This window comes from Lissotriton vulgaris, chromosome 4_1, assembly GCF_964263255.1.
Source record: "Lissotriton vulgaris chromosome 4_1, aLisVul1.2, whole genome shotgun sequence".
NCBI lineage: Eukaryota > Metazoa > Chordata > Amphibia > Caudata > Salamandridae > Lissotriton > Lissotriton vulgaris.
Window position 1 is genome coordinate 617,263,061 of NC_141691.1, and position 16,450 is coordinate 617,279,510.

At 44.2% G+C, this 16,450-nt stretch overlaps 1 protein-coding gene and 1 long non-coding RNA gene across 2 annotated transcripts in view; one reads left to right on the forward strand and one right to left on the reverse strand.

Annotated features, from left to right (window-relative positions):
• The window catches only part of CDK13 (cyclin dependent kinase 13), an 841,634-nt gene that overhangs the window by 76,756 nt on the left and 748,428 nt on the right, over window positions 1-16,450 (forward strand). The window lies entirely within an intron of this gene.
• The window catches only part of LOC147722338 (uncharacterized), a 129,327-nt gene continuing 114,527 nt past the window's right edge, over window positions 1,651-16,450 (reverse strand). Inside the window, exon 3 of the long non-coding RNA XR_015309870.1 lies at window positions 1,651-5,228. This is a non-coding gene — a long non-coding RNA (uncharacterized LOC147722338). The remainder of the gene's footprint in view (window positions 5,229-16,450) is intronic.

The window sequence follows — 16,450 nt, forward strand, 5'->3', positions numbered from 1 at the left end:
TCCCGAATAACAGATCCAAAAGGGCATAGTTGCATAAGCTTTCATTGCTCACAGAACATGTACACTTAAGGCGCGAGTGTCCTGTACATGACTAGAGTTGGGGAATCAACAAGTAACATGGAGAGCCGGGCCAGTGGCTCTAAGAGCCCATGCAGGAACCAGACCTTAAAAATATTTGGGGTATCAATCATGCGACAAAGATGATAAGGTGTCTTCAAAATTCAACAAAGACAATTTCTTTAACAAGTGGAAGACAATTTCTTTGATAAGTGGAAGCATTTCACCTTAGTACATCAGATTGCTGGAGAAGTATTTATTAAAAGTGAGGACTGTTAAACATGAACTGAGAAACATTCCTGTCTCTGCCTTGATGACAATGCTATTAGTGAACTAAGAAGCAAATCAGGTTTCAGATTCATGTGGTAGAAGGAGAAACATTATAGGCTATTAAATTAAATGCAAGAGGTTTGTTTACAGCACACAGCCTAATCTCACATATTTGAAGGTTCTCTCTCATTATCGTAAACAAAATGAGGCCCTGTGAAAATAGAGTATTTGCCTAGGATAACAAATTTGGTCAAGTAGGAAAGCCAAGATTGGTCCCACAGCTTCTAATTACACACTGCAATTCAGCCACTGGATGAGTATCTCATTCTGACATCAAAGGTTAATACTTTGTCCTTAATGCTTGGAGGAGCAGATTAGAGAGTGAGTGACATGCAGAATCCACCTTTTATTTTAGGCAATTTTACATAACGCAAACCTTGCCCAAGGACATAAGGCACTTCATCACAGACCTAGATTATACTACACTTTTTTCTGCACAGGGAGTTTTGCCGCTATTCACAGGATGCTGAAACAATTCCAGTATTCAAACCTGGCTCCCTGTGTTATAAACCAGCTCATTTTGTGCTTGGGTTTCCAAGAGTATCCTGAGCTGAACTGAACCAGGCATGTGGCTCACGCTTTCAGGGGCTCGCCCACCTCTGTAGGAAACAGACAGAACTCTAGAGTGGGTGCTAAATTCACTGAGATGAATTTATAGATGGATAAAAGAGTGAATATGTGAGTTCTGACACCATTCTCACTTAGGTAATATTCCACATCAGCACCCTGAAAGTCATGCTGCAGTCACTCTTCTGTTTGTGTTGATTCTTTAGTTTTCCACGTATTGAGAAATTGCAATAACTAGTAGGTCACTGCTATTTGGAGCAACCTCACCACAGTCTAAGTAACTATGCTGTAGACCGGCACTGGTGCCAATCTTTTAGAACCGGTTAGTGAATGCATGCACAACAGGCTCTGTGTAATTCCTGAAGATGATTTATTTTGGGCCCCCTCTTTGGAGGACCTTTGAACATATTATCCATTTTCACAGCATTGAAGCTCTCCTGATGCAAAACAATATTGAATTAAATGTTGAAAGCTTCAAAAATGGGGGCACACAAAAAGCAGCCTACATCTCTAGTTGACAGCTGTCCACTAGTCAAATGGTACCAAAAGAAAGCTTGAACATGAATTCATAAGGCCATTTCTTTTTGAACATTTTATGTGGAATTTAGTATCTAACTCACATGTACGTTCCATTATAGGAAAAACATGCTACGGGTGCCTTGTTAGATGTTTAGTGGACTAGTGGTAGTAGTAGTAGTAGTATAAGCTTTATTCGAGATACCTTCTCATAAAAGCACAACATATAATCAAGTACAATACAGATAAAAACAGTTAATTCATTCATCAATATACATATACATATTCTAAAAGCAGTTGTTAGATGTTTAGTGGACTAGTGTTTAACATGAAAGTAAGGCTTGAAATGGTACTTTTAGTTGCTGAGTTTTTGTAATCACATGTATATTTGCCTTCATGGCATTGTTGTTGCTACAGTGAAAATCAAAGCACTACTCTGGCGATTTTCACTAGTTTGTCCTGCCTTGTCCCTCTGCTCCTCTTTATATGTGTTCTCTTCTCAGGCTTGAAAGCTGCCTGTGACCCTGCTGAATAGGAGAAATGGGATGGCACAGTTTACAACAGATGGACAAAGACATATAGAGAACAGTGTAGTGAGCGATGTGAAGTAGAGAAATAAAAGGATACAGATAGAGATAATGTACAGAGCTATGTGATGGAGGGAGAGAAGTAAACGGAGAAATATGATGTAGCCATTAGCAAAGAGAAGGAGAGGAAGATGTAAGTAGAGTAAGAGAGAGGAAAGTAAGGTTTTAGAGTGAAGTAGTGTGAAATAGAGCTTAGGAAAGAAAATGTATAGAGAGGATGAAGAGTACTGTAACCCTAGAGGTGAGGTAGAGAGAGATGTAATATAGAAATAGAGGTGAATTAGAGAAAGATAAAGGCAGTGAGAGGTAGCAGACAAGGAAAAACAATGAGATGCACAGTATAGAGGGACCAAAAATCAGAAGAGATATAGAAAAACGTGCCATGTAAGGAGTAGTGGGGAAAAGAGAAAGGTAGAGTGAGGGGTAAAAGGTAGGAATAAAAATGTGTAGAGAGAAAAGAGGAGGTTAAGAGACTAATGAATTAGACAAAGAGAAGTGAGGTTTATAATGAGGTAGAGAGGTGTGACAGAAAAATGAGTCTGATGGGATAGAAAAATCTATACAAAAGAGGGTGAGAGACTGCTGAGGGGGAGGGGTTGAGTGAAAATGGAAAGTGAAGTCCAGAGCGAGATATGCATTTGTGAAAAAGAGAGAGAGGCAGAGAAGCTGATGTTAGAGAAAAGGGGGTAGGTAGAGGCAGAGAAATAGAGCCGTCCAAAAAGGATTCAGATATTTCGAGGGCTGAAGGAATGCGAACTGAAGTAGAACAAGAGAAAGAGGATATGAAGAATGTAGAGTTCTAATCGTGGGGTAACCTGAGAAGTTAGGCAATGGAAGAAAGAGAGGTGGGTATAGACAAGTGAGGTAGTGAGGGAGATGTGAGGTAGAGTGAAATATAGAGAACTGAGAGGGAGTAGAGAAAGGATTGAGAGAGTTATACAGTTAAGGTTAGTAGTGACATGAAAAAGCACAGGTATGAGGTAAGCATAGGGATGAGGTTGTGTGAGAAGTGAAGTGGATGGAGGCTAGATGCACGTGGAATAAGTGTAATGAAGTACAGCGAGGAATGGGGTAGAGAAGCAGTTGAGGTAGACAGGGAGATTTATAGAGATAGTTATCAATATAGGCACAGAGTGCTAGAGAGAGGGTGCAAGGTCATGAGAGAGGAAGAGAGAAATTAAGTTGAGTGAGATATACTGAGAGAGGTGAGATGAGCAAAGGTGAGGTTGAGAGAGCTTTGAGAGAGGATACAAGTTCATTGAGAATCAGAGAGGGATGCTAAGAGAAAGGTAGATGAGGTGTGGTAGAGTAATGACTCGGAAAGATTATTTGTCAATGTAATTGCCACCAACTGCTGGGGAGTGTGAGAGTTAAGGCTGGGCTGGTCAGGTATCCACACTACTGGGCAGATTTTCATAACACATAGCTGCGCTGATTTGAACAGAGGGAAGCAAGCACCATGAAGCTATATCTTTTAAAATTTGCCTGCTACTGCTCATTACCCCTTTCCAGGCTGCTTAGCACTATGCACAACCTTGGCACCATAGTGCAGAGGTGTGTGTGTGTTTATGGTCTAGCACAATATTTGTACTGGAAGCATAGTTTACCAGTAAAAAATCCTTTGCCTAGACAAATTCTTAACCAATACACTTGTCTATATTTTGTGTAGTGCTGCTTACATGCAATGTGTAGAAAGGTTGCAGAAATCAAACAATTGTCAATGTTAGAATCTGCTTCAAGGAGGTGGTGTTTTTTTACACGAAGCCTTGTCAGGCTATCTTGTTAGTATGAGTGCTAGTGCTAATCTGTCCAAGTTATATACAAAAGAGGGGGGCCAGGAGCATTTAAGTCCAGCATACGAGCTACTAACACCATCTAAAGATTAAACAAGAGTATGCAATTCCTTGTGAAGATAATAGGGATAGTGTGTCTGAGAACAATTTGTTAGAGAGGGGATACGTACCAGTAGGAGCAAGGGCTCTCCCACACCCAGATGGGTGCCATGCTTCATCATTGGGCTAGCTCCTCATTGGGCCGGCACTGCAATGCCCGACAGGTACCCACAAAGAGGAACTTTGCCCGAAATCTTTATATAGGACAGCCATTCGATGAGGTGAGGGTGTGTTGGCTATTAGTGTAGATCAGTAAAACAGATGTGAGACCAAAAAAGGTTTATTAAAATAGAGTAAGGGATTATCAGAGACAAGGCATTTTAAGGAATGTGTTCACTTGCCTAGTTAATTTGGTGATTGATTTCAAAGGATAGAATGATCCTAGATAGCTTAATGGGTTTTTAATGGGTCAACGTGTTTCCCAGCTATTGTGTCAACTAAATAATGTGGCAATTCTTCAGGACCAACAAACGACCCTAATCTACACAGTGCCAGGAATCTCTGGGTGTTTATTCTCAAGAGGAGATAACCAATCACTCAACCAAGTTTATGACAAATCGTGTACCTCTAAGTCAGTAAAAACAATCCCAAATAGGGATATGGTTATGCCCTCGCAAGTGAAGGCAGAGTGAGCGCTAGTTAGCATCATGGACGCGGAACCGCAAAACCTACTGTGGCACTGCTTCTTTGGAATGTATCCGCCCTCTAACAAACTGTTCCTAGACACACTATCCCCACTATCTTCACAATGAACTGCATACTCTTGTTTAATCTTTACAAGTTATATCCAAGCAACGCTCCCTTACTACAAAGTGGTGCAAAGCAGCACCCAGTGCTGTTTTCACAGACACATGGGCATTTTTTCAGTGCAAATAACTTTGGCACTGGAATCTAAATAACCTTGGAAGAGTTTGTACTGATTTGTAACACTTTTCAAGACTGCCCCTTCACAAGTTCTTAGTAAATGTGCCTCCAGGTTTCGGCACAATGTACTCATCTGTAAAATTAGAAGACTTGCCTGTATTTTTTATGAGCAATGTTATGATGGCAAGAATTTCTACTTTTATTCTCACTTTACCAGGGGACTCCTTGGAAGGTGGGGGCCCAGTTAGTTGGGTTCACATGAGAAGTATCATCCAGGCCACTGCTGCCCCTGTCCAGCACAAACAGTTCTCCAGGTGCTGATACTGTCTGCTGCTGCCTCATGTTGCCAAAGTAAGTTTCCAGTCGGCTAGTCTCCTTGGTGTGTTGTGTCCAGATATTTGATGGCATGCCTTGGCTGGAAAAAAATGCAGAAAAATCAGCCAAAGATGGTATTTGTTTTTCTGTTTTCTCTAAAATTAAAGAACCAAAAATAACCAGAAATAATTCTAAACATGAACGTGGGCTACCTAAATGATTCCTGAATATTAATAATAGAAGAGAACTAAGTTCAAAGTTCAAAGTTCAAAAAGTACTTTATTCGGTTAACAAGACAATAACCATAAAAGCGACAAATTAAGATTCCATTTACAGTGAATAATAAAACAGTTTTTGTCTAAAGAGAAGGAGACACAATTTTTCCCTAAAAGAACAATTAAAATTCATCCGTACAGATCGATTTCCGCAGTTTAAAAACATGTTAAAAAAACTCTGATAGTGATGCAACAATAAAAACAGTGTCCATTCTTTGCAATTCATAAAATGCTGGGCGACATCTATTTAAATGAATCTCTTTAAGGATAGGGACAATAAACTTCCTACGAGGCAAAGTGTAAAATTTACAAAAAAATAAAACACGAATATCAGATTGCAGGGACAATTCATCACATGGGCACAAACACAATTCATTCGACCAAGAGTTAATTTCTGGGAAGATCAGTAACCTAAAAACAATATTAAGTCTAAAACGTGTAAGAAGAAATCTATCGTATTTAGACATAGGAAGGCTTAGGTATGGCTGTAATTTATCTCCGGTTAAAATCAGCTGGTGTGAGCAAACCGTCTTTTTCTTTGTTTCCTCTGACAATCTTTTTTCCCTCAGGTGTTCCATACACAGTTTTTTCAATAATTTTCTGGATATGTGTACCATTGTAGGTGGGTCCTCATAATATTGTAGACAGTCAATTTCTGTCAAAAAAGTTTAAACATAATTTAACCACTTAAGACCATTAACATTTTCAAGTTTTAACACATCCTGAGTATAGGAGAGTAGGGTCTGCAATCCTATGATCACCCAGATTTTTTGCTTTTGTTTCACTGGTTTACGACTTTCTCTGGCTGTGGGCCTGCTAATCAGACCCACAGCCTAGCTGTTCTCTCACTAAATTGACACGTGTACCTTAGGTGCATTATCCAATTGGTACTGGGCCACCTTATCAGACCCTGTAACTCAGGGCATAGGTGTACCCAGGGCCTACCAGGGGCTGAAGCATGTATTATGCCACCCCTAGATGGCCATCTAAATCTGACACAACTGGCTGCGCGACAGCTGGGGCAAGTTGGTGTAATCACCCTTTGCTTTAGATATAGTATACCTATATCTAACCCTAAAAATGGACACACAGATTCATATCAGTCACTCCTATGGCAGGCCTTGACAATCCTGAAGGCAGAGTGCTTGGAATCGTGTGAGATGGTGCTCTGGCATGAGCTGAGCCCGTTTGCAGCTTCCGGAACCAAGTCCTAATAGCTGTTCCATGATAACGCGTACATATACTCTTAAGTGCATTATAATCCTCGCGGTTAAATGCTATCTTTGGTATCGTTTTATCAAAACATGTCGAGTAAGGTGTCATACGAATTGAAATACTAACCCCTCGCCAATTCTGGCGACGGGGTTAGCATTCCACCCTTCTAGAGGGACATGACATGTATGTAACTGTGAACCCCGGTTAAAGTTAACTCAAGCCTCAGCATCACAAAATGGATGCTGCCACCACAGACACGAGTCTGACCCCCTGCAGCTGGGAGTCCTTCCATCGAGGGGAGCTCGGACAAAGGGTTTCCTGTCAGGGGCGGTGCTAGCACCATCCCAGACAGGGTTTTGTGTATCCTGGGTAGGCAGGGCTTTACAGGAAGGTGACTGCAAGTGGCACCCCGGTGCTCACTACGCATCTGCCGGCTAGAACCAGTTCCAGGGGCACACCAGCCCCTGGCCTGGGGAAAGTCCGGCATGGGAGAGGGGTGTAACCACCCCCCTTCCTGGTCCCACCCCTAGGGCAGGACCTAGTCGCGAACCCACCCCTTTCTTTAGGATAAAGGCAGGAGCGGGGACCCTTCCAAATTAGATCATCTTTGAATCAAGAAACTACTTTCCACGAAAGGAACTCTCGACTCTTCTCAAGATTTCTCCCTTGTGACTAAGGAGTAGTCACCCTGCATCCGCAGGCACCATCCAAGAACACTGCGGTTTGCTGCACGTCCTTCCTCCGGAATTCGACTGACCAGCTCGATGAGACCCGGCTTCCCTGGCACCTCTGACCTCTACCTACCTCTACAGCTAAGCTGAGAACCGTAGGTGCGACGAGACCTCGAGGGACCGGCCATCATCAGAACTGCACGACTTCTATCCAGCACGACCGCCGAGGGATCCTCTGGTGAGTGCTTTGGGGTCCGAGAAGCCCCGACCCTGAGCAGCTCCAGCACCGAAGTCCAGCCTCCCAGCATCCGCGAGATCTGCGTGGGGCCCTTCTGCTTTTTGCTGCTCACCGCGTTGTTTGGCTACTAGCCCGCTGCTGGTCTGGTTGCTCCAGACTGGCCCTTGCTCCCTTCCAAAAGAGGAGCACCCCGGACCCTCCTGGTCCACTCCAGACGCCATTTTGAGTCCACCGCGTGGGCTTGAATTTGCCAAGACTTGTTGCCCCAATCCTGGGTCCAGCGACGTCGACAGCATCATCCATCGTGGGACAGCTCGCACCTCCATCCTGGTCGCCGACAACGCCTCCTGGTCCGTGAGACTGCAGAACCCAGCGTCGCCCACTCACCTGGTCGAGGTGACTACCATCCGGTGCCCTCCTGGTGCCATCTGACTACTGGCTAGTGGTCACGAACTTGGTCCCCTCTGCTTTCAGGTGTCATCCATCTTCGATCCAGGCTTGGATCACTTCGAACAATCTTCACTGGTCGCCTGCCAGCAACTTCTTTCTTCAGGCTCCTGGTTCGTCAAGGAGGATTCCCGACGTCTTTTCAGACCTATGCAGCTGCAGCCCCTGGGCTAGGTAACTTCGGCATTTCGGTGCCCCAGCATAGCCTCACGATCCAAGGGTCAGGATCCACTGTCGTTTTCGATCTACCTTATCGGGTTCGCCCGAGAACACTAACTTTGCTTTTACTAGCTCCCATAGACTTTGTCCCGCATCCCGTGTGAGAGTGCACACTCTGCACCCGAGTCCCCTGGGCCTCCTACTAGTAATCGGAAGGTTCAGTAACGTAGTTCTAGCGATTCCAAAGCCTATTAGTCCAGTACTTACCTGCTAGTAATTTCGCATTCTACTTCCATAGTATATGGTCTTCCGTGCCCCTCGGGCATTTGTGTAAATTGTGCAACTTAAAGTATTTTCATAAGAGTTTTGTTGTGTGCTTAGTACCCTGTCCTCATAAAGAGTACAGGGCTGTTGTGATCTAAATAAATACACTGTTTATTTTCATAACACTTGTGTGATGTCCTTTCACTTGGTGTTCAAGGGGTATATGTGATGGTATAACAGCTGGCTCAACACGCCCTCTAGAGTTTAGCCCGAAGACTGCTCGTATCCACGCTACTAGGATAGCTGGTCTATAAGGTTGACTTACAACCAATCATCAATAAGGGTTGTTTGGACTGATACATAGTGATCACTAGAATAGTGAGCACTGCATATCAGGCCAACTTCTCACACTGAGTATGGCACGATTTACTACACACTCATTTATAGTCCATACCCTATGCCACAGGAGAATGGGCTGGGTTCTAATTACATCTGAGATATACGTCTGACCCAGCTCCGCGTGACAGATAAGGGTTGCAATACTTTCGGGTATGGACAGAATATACCGCAAAAACTTTTTTTTAACTAGTTGAATTGATTTTATGTTGGCATACCCCCAGAGTCCTGATCCATACAAAGCCACCGATAAACACGTTGCATTATAAATAGTTAAAATTTCCCTTATCGGTTTCTTTCCCAGTTTTTTTTTATTAAACTCTTTAAGGCCATTGTCTTAGAGAACAAGAGAGTTCTTGCCTTTACCGCACTTGTCCAGGAACCAGTCTCATGAAACAGGATGCCTAGATAAGGAAAGGTGGACTTATTTTCTAAGGAAGCATTATTTATGAACATCGTTTTCATTTGCTTCTTTGTTCGTGTTCCAGAGTTCATGGAAAAAGTTTTGCTACAATTGATTTTTAAATCCAAACTGAGCATAAACTTATTGAAGGATGGTATCCGGTTTTGCAGGGCCATGGGGGTACGAGCCATTAAAAAAGCGTCGTCTGCATACAAGAGTGCAGGGATAGATCTTTTACCAACCATGGGCATATCACTGCACTCTTGTAGGAGACGAGGCTCCAGGCCATTTATATAGATCCGGAATAAAAAAGGCGCCAGGACGCACCCCTGGCGTACTCCACGGCCTATCCCAAATGATCTACTACATTCCCCCCCTTTTCCATAGCGAACAGTAGCAGTGGCCCCTGAATACAATTCCCTCAGGAAGCGAATGATCGGTTCTTCCACGCCCAGCCATAGCAGCAGTTCCCATAATTTATTGTGAGATACACAATCAAAAGCAGATGTGAGATCGACAAACGTGAAATATAAACGCTCCCTTTTTATCGTTATGTATTTCTGCTGAACAATAAATAAATTTAGGCCCTGCTCAATGGTTCCTATGCCCTTTTGGAATCCGAATTGTAGATCACTTATTACCCCATTATCCTCTGCCCAGTTTTGTAATTTAGCTAAAATAACTCTACCAAGGATCTTTATAGATGAGTCGAGTAGGGATATTGGCCTATAACATGTACAGTTTTGTCTAACTTTTTTCTTGTAGATAGGAACAATGATCAATGTAAACCATGATGGACTCAGACCCCTCACTAATGCTGCGTTAAAAAGCTGTACCAGCATGGGGCCCCAGATGTCACTGTTGGCTTTATACAGATCTGCTGGGATCTCATCTGGACCTGCCGCCTTTCCACCCTTTATAGCTTTCAGACTCATTAAAACTTCGGGCAGAGTTACCACCAGTTTTTGTGCATCATCCCCTTTCTCGTGCATTAGGTTAGGTCCTATTTCTGGAGTTTCCTCTAGGGACATGTAGAGAGTGGAGAAATGTGCAACTCAGTCATCTTCACTAATCGCAATTTCCATGCGGGCTTTGGTATTATCATAAAGGAAGGGGGCATTTACCGCCCTCCAAAAAGCAGATGTGTCTTTAGATTGTGAAGCTGCACATAGATCTTCCCAAGCCACCCTCTTTATGGCATTCTTCCTGTTGATCCACGCCAGATTGTAGCATTTCCTTAGGTCTCTTATCAAAGAGGGGTCCCGGGGCACCCGGTGGATGGCATGTTTAAGCTCAGTGAGGGCCTTGGTGCATGCCTTATCAAACCATCTTCTACTATTCTTGGGCCCATTCCTTGACTCCACCCTCAGACTCTCTTTAATAGTAGATGCTATAATATTAAAATGTTCTATTATGTGTTCACTCTTGGAGTCTTCATCCAGGCAAATTCTGAAGCTATCTGTACAGTTATTCACCAGCTTAGCTAGGAATTCCTCCGGGACCACCTTACTCCACTTGAGTGTGTATCCATTTTGCCTCCCCAGCGTCACGTCCGGGGCTGCCTGCATAGGGGGCTGGTCATTTTCCCATACCACAAATGGGATATTAATCTCAAGTATTTGTGGGAGATGATCACTCATTGGTGAGTCAAGAATCTTGAAGCTACTTATCCTATGACCATAACTATTTGAGCAGATGCTAAAATAAATAGTAGTCGATGCTCCCCTGCCAATAAAGGTTGGGCAAATGGTGTTGGTCGATGGGCCATTTCATTTGCGTATCCCAAATCATAATTAAATAATATCTAATTTAACAGATCCCCGATTAAAGTATGATCAAAATGTGTAAGGTTAATGTCCTGCTCTAACATTAAGCCACAAATGCCTTTATGGCCCTTTTTGCAAAGTGGACAGTTAAAATCCACTCCCCACAAAATCATTACTTCCTTCTCCTTACTATCTATTTCACATTGTAAATCGTTACCTAACATTTTCAAAATATCCTGGATCGCACAACTTGGGATATTATTACAAAAATGTATGATAATGACACTAGCTCCTCTCCTAGTATCTATCACCATTTTATGATGAAAACTACATTTAGAGTAGAAAAGTACCCTCTCATATGTTAGACGATTTGAGAGGTATGTGATTAAACCGCCCTTAGGTCTCCCGTATGCTCCCCCCACTGCTGGCGTACAGTAAGTTTTGTAGCCGTTAAGATGTATAGGATCAATGGTCCAAGTTTCTTGCAAGGCCAAGATATCCAGACTATTTGTAACAGTTTCCCAGGAGGGATTAGTGGTTTTCTGTTTTAAGCCTGCCACGTTCCAAAACATCAGGCTACAGATTTCTTTATTCTCAGCCACTGCTGCCTCATCCATGACGGCATGTCCCATTTTCTTCCCATGTTTTTCAGATGTAGTTTTACCATGGGTTTTTGTGGACACAGAGATCTGATTACTCTTACTCTTAAGACCTACTCCCTTTTTGCATATATTAGTCTCCCCCACCAAAATGTTTGTCAAATTTATGGTTTCATTGCCAAGTGGGGCCCTCTTATCACTTGAGCTTCTTCTAATTATGTCAGGCATTTCCTGTAGTAAGCTACTATCAGATGGATTTGAGGGAATGGATAAAGAAGGGGAAGACTGGGGGGCCTCTTCACTCTCTGGGCGTCAGTCGACAGCCTCTAATTCGCTAAACCGATTGTAGCAGGGGATAAAGGGTGGAGCAAACTGTGGGCCCAACCATTCTCCACAGTGCTGACGGCCACCATGATGGGTTCTCCCAGCCCTTTGTTGTATTAAAGTTCATCCATCTTCTCCGCCCCCTCCCCAGCTATTTTGGTTGGAATCCCTATACATTTCATGCCCCCTCACTCCCCTGGCGTAGTTGGAGTCCCTAGTCCAGCTCCATCTGTTGTCTGGTTGCTCTACTGGCATATAGAAGTAGGACAGGGGTATAGCCACAATCGTTGATCCATGGTTTCTAGATACCCTCAAGCATATATGATCCACTGTTCGAGGGTCTTCAAAGGTTACAACCACACAATCCCCCTCAGATCTTTTTCTATTGTAACCCACCCAGGGAACCCTCTGAACCATTAAGATGTTACTAGTTATTGCTGGTGGTAAAGGATGACTGGAGTTTAACCAATGGAGCACCTTATTTCTAAGTGCCCAAAAGGGTTCCGTAATTTGAGAAGCCAATTCTGGAACCCCAGTCAAGACCACCATGTAGGGGCATGCTTCTGGTGGTAAGTTGATGCTTCTACGTTTTTCGGTCTTGTCTTGTTGAGCTTTGTCGGGATTATGAGTGGGTACATTGGGGCCAGCTGGTTTATTTGTGGTTGCCTCGATTGTCGGAGTGGATTTGGCACAGGTTTTACTTGCTTCAGAGCAAGTGGGGTTTGGCAAGGGGGTTTTAGTTACTGTTTTTTTCCCTTCCGTTACACATTTATTAAGTGTTTGGGGTTTATTAGCCGGTAAAATTGCATGGGCTACTCTTTTTGCCTGGCTAGTATACTGTGCTTTTATGTCCTTCTGCAGTTCCTGGAGTTGGGTTTCTATCCCATGAAGCCTCTCTTCTAGGGGAGTGAGTAGGGATTTAATTAATATCATCAAAGTACGTATTAAAGGATCTTCCCTTTCTGCTCTTGTACCTGTGCTATTAGCTGTGGTACTATTAGAAAAGATGTCAGCTAATGTGTCATCTAGGGTGGTGTCATTTAAAATGGTCATGGGCATAGTTTTAGAACCAACCTCTTCTTTCCCTGACTCATCCCCAAGAATTTCCCTCGCTGCCTCTTTACTACTATCATCACTAATACCCCCCGCATTTGCTGCTTTTGCCTTCTTGGCAGTGGAGTTGTTATTGTTAATACGCTTATTTTTAGGGATTGCCCCCTCCCTTTTCCCTCTCATTTGACTGTTGCTACTCTCAACCTGGGTATCTAATTGTACTGCAGTCATAATATTTCCCGAAGGTGCCAGAGCCTGAGGATCATGAGAGATCGAATCTTGAAGAGCAGGCTGGGTACAGGCGATATTATGGACCTCCACGTGTGTCTGCAAGGAAATAGATTTACTTAAGGTGTTTTCAGGGCTACGTGCCACGGCAATGTGGCCCATGGACGACCTCTTAGCAAACGCTAGGTCTTGAGATACCCTTCACTCCATGAGCACAATTCCTTGATCTATCAATGAATTTGTGCGTACTATGAAATCGTCAAGTGTTCCCGTCAACTTTGTCCCTCCTGCCGCAGCCTTACTTCTAGTTTCGCATGTCATTTTTGTGAGCTGCGGATATCAAAGTTCACAAAAAATAAGAGAGCTATATTCTAATGAGGCTATTTTTGGAGCATGTAGAAAATAGGTGAGGTAGACAGAGGCTATATACAATCAAAGTGATATGCTCCAAATATGTGCAATTAGCTGGTGCAGACTAAAGGATCCTCGATGGGATCCACAGTTCAGGGGTGACGATTATACTTTTAGACAATGTCGAGGACTCCCAAGGAAAAGGGTAAAAGAAGTACACTACGAAAAGGAGGATTGCTTACAGTTCCGTAGTCCTCAGACGAGTTAACAACCAGGGTCTCTGGCCCAGCCCAGTCTCCTCAGGCCTCTGAGGGCCTAAGAGGGCCCGCCCTTTGCCCGGGCTTCGCCCGGCTAGTCCCGCGATGCGTTGAGAGGGCGTGAAGAAATACACAACACTGCACGGGAAGAGGCACCAGCTGCAGGTTACTCTAAGAATGCTGGTCCTCGCAGTCCCGGCGTTCCGCTGTTGTAGTCCCACAGAATCAGGCTCAGGAATCCGCCGTCACCTCCGCACCTCCGACGCTGTGGCCAGAGCAAACAGCCAGCAGAAAGGGTCCAGTGAAGAAACAGGCAAAAAGATGGCAGGAAATTGCTGTGAGCGGCTCCCGTGGAGCGGGGGCCGCGAGCAGTTAAGGGCTGGCAAAGGTAGGCGGGACGGCACGGGAAGAGGCACCAGCTGCAGGTCACTCTAAGACTGCTGGTCCTCGCAGTCCCGGCGTCCCGCTGTTGTAGTCCCACAGAATCAGGCTCAGGAATCCGCCGTCACCTCCGCACCTCCGACGCTGTGGCCAGAGCAAACAGCCAGCAGAAAGGGTCCAGTGAAGAAAGAGGCAAAAAGATGGCAGGAAACTGCTGCAAGCGGCTCCCGCGGAGCGGGGGCTTCGAGCAGTTAAGGGCTGGCAAAGGTAGGCGGGGACGGCACGGGAAGAGGCACCAGCTGCAGGTCACTCTAAGAATGCTGGTCCTCGCAGTCCCGGTGTCCTGCTGTTGTAGTCCCACAGAATCAGGCTCAGGAATCCGCCGTCACCTCCGCACCTCCGACGCTGTGGCCAGACAAAACAGCCAGCAGAAAGGGTCCAGTGAAATGCCATTTTATAAAAGAATGCAAAGGAGTTTACATCAGGTAAAGTAGCCTGTCCCCATTCTTATAGAATCTTAAAACGTAAATAACTGCCTGGTTCTTTTTCCTGACAAAGGTAGCAATCCGTAGGATTCAGGCATGCAATCCCGGCATCCCCCCACTGGAGCACCCAGGCCTTAGAATGCCTTCAGTGGTGGTGACTTTGCTTTCAGTACCCGGCTGTCATATTAGACCTAGGTTTCCATTGAGTTGCTCGTCCTGCCTAGGATAGTGCCTCGCAGACATAACATATGCTGTTTGGTGACATTCCCCACAGTGCTCTGCCACCTACAGTGCCGCCACCCAGTGGCAATACCTGATTAAAAGTGTCTCTAAGTCGCTAAGAAATAATCGATAGCAAGTGTGATTAGTAGAGAGATGTTTCGTAATAGGCCTCAATAATAGGGAGAGTCTGATTGCTGCTGTAAAGAAGCAAAACAAGCAATCATTATTGTATGCTGAATCCCAGTCAGTGATAATTGTAGACATTTTTATGTTGAAGCCTACCTGCTGTCTGGTATGCTATAGACCTCTTGGGGACATTCAGAGAGCTTCTGTGGGAATGTATTCTCACCGTGGCTTTATGGCTAGTAACTCACGTTTTCTGGCTTTATATTTGCTGGCTTTATTTGTTTTTAGACTATCCAGGGTGAGTATGTTCCTCTCCAGGAGCAAAGCCTTTTCACACCAACTCCTTTGTATTCTTCCACAAGCAGTCCATCTGTAAACAGGCATGTAAATCCTGTTCTTATCTTGTCATGTTTGCAGTGCATTTAAAGACATAGCGAAATGTCAGGCTTTGTCCTCCGGGGAGCTTGGTGTTTTACTTTTCTTTCTCTGACTTCTAAGTGAGAGGATTTATGTGACAATCTTGCTCGATATTGGGGTAGGAAAGTTATTTTTTTTAGAACACAACCCCATTTAAATGAACTGCAATACTTCAGAATAAGGAAAGCACATATAAAGCACATTTTTTGTTAATTTTAAAGTATGTTGGAAACAAATACCTGAATATGAGCAAAACAAACCAATACACTAGTGGATGCCAATTCCACATTTTATCATTTGTGCGCTGTATAGTTTTATAAGTCAAACTGCGCGTCTGTATATATTGAATGGTCATTTCAGTTGAAAATGCGTTATCTGTAATGGCAGTGTGCTACCACACCATGCATACTGCACTATATACACCTCCACTCTAATCTGCCCCACTCCACGCAACAGGTTACATCACTCTGTGCCACCGCACTCTACTCCTCTCTGCACCACGCCTCTGCGCCTCTCTGCTCTAAACCACTCTACTATATGACAGTACACTCTATGCCTCTACATCTCTACAGCACTCCAGTCTTGCACACTCCACAACACTGGACTGTATGCCAGTACACTCTATGCCAATGCACTTTACTCTGTAACACTCAAATTTATGCCCCTGCACTCTACACCACTTTACTTTACGCCACTGCATCCTACTCCAATTCACTGTACGCACCTCTAATCCATTCTGCACCACTGCACTCTACAATATTCCACTCTACACCACTTCCTTTTACTCTGAAACAGTCTACTCTATGCCATTGCACTCTACTCCACTGTAGAGTGTAGTTTTGCCGCTACACTCTAGACCACCGAACTCCTCTCTATGCTACTCCACTCTGTGCCACTCTACACTAAACTACTGCACTCTACCCCTCTCTACTCTGCATTACTGCACTCCCCTCTGCACCACTACTCTACTATGCACCACTCTACTCTCCACTGCATTCTGCTCCACTGAATTCTATGCAGCCTCCCTTGGTACCACTGCACTCTA